Here is a 1,009-nt window from a genome sequence, read left to right as displayed (position 1 = left end):
ATAGCATATATGATCAATGTAAAATAACTTCTAACTGAAAATTGTAATGGGAAACAATTTAGAAATGAGATTGGTGTTTCAGTAAGTAAGTTTTCTAGCAAAATAAGAGAAATTTACTCTTAAAAGAAGATCCCAGGCAAGAATATGATAAACTTATAAATATATATATTTGGCTTTGATGTAATAAATAATTTAAAGAAGCAATTTATGGAACTTTACTGAGATTTATTATTTTGTTAAAATGTTTTCCCCAAAGTCTTTCATTTTGTAGCATATGATTTTAAAAATGTAAAATCTCTTTATTAATAATTCACCATTTGAAGTAAATGGGAATTGAGCGGAATTTGAAGCAATTTGAATTTACTTCACAATGCAGTTTCCAGAGAGTTATTTGTCAAGTTTCATCCTACCATGTCTTATTGTCTTGATGAGCTAAAATAGCAGATACTCCAGGGAGAATCTGAGTTCTTATAAGAAAAGACATTCACATCCTCCACGTTATGGTCCATACATAGAAATGCTTATCCTCAGAGACAATTTTAGAATAAACAAAAAATCAGACTAAGGCAAGCAGGACAGCAAGCTCTTGTGGGAGACCAAATCAGTGAAACTCTCTGACAAAACTTTTTAGACTTTTTAGTTATCAAAGCAAAGTTCTCGAGTGTTTCAGTGGGTCCCTTGTTTTGTTTATTTTGCTTAGCTAAAAGCCAGAGGTAACCCTACCAGCAGCCAGGCATCTCCCTATGTGCTAAGTGTCTCACTCACGTTCCAGGGAAGAAGGGTCCTGGACCAGAGAGACAGGGCTGGGGTGGGGACCCTCTTGTACCCCTCCTCAATTTGACTTAGAATGGCTATCCCCAAGGCTGACACTAAAAAGAACAACAGATGATCTGTTCTGTTTGCTAAACCTAATGCTGTTATTCCTATTATCCTATATTTTTAATTTAAAAAGTTTTAAAATAATTATTCAAATCCAACAACATATTCCTAAAACCGGAAGTAGTGGACA

This window comes from Capra hircus, chromosome 9 (assembly GCF_001704415.2).
Source record: "Capra hircus breed San Clemente chromosome 9, ASM170441v1, whole genome shotgun sequence".
NCBI lineage: Eukaryota > Metazoa > Chordata > Mammalia > Artiodactyla > Bovidae > Capra > Capra hircus.
Note: the sequence above shows the minus strand (reverse complement) of the source record.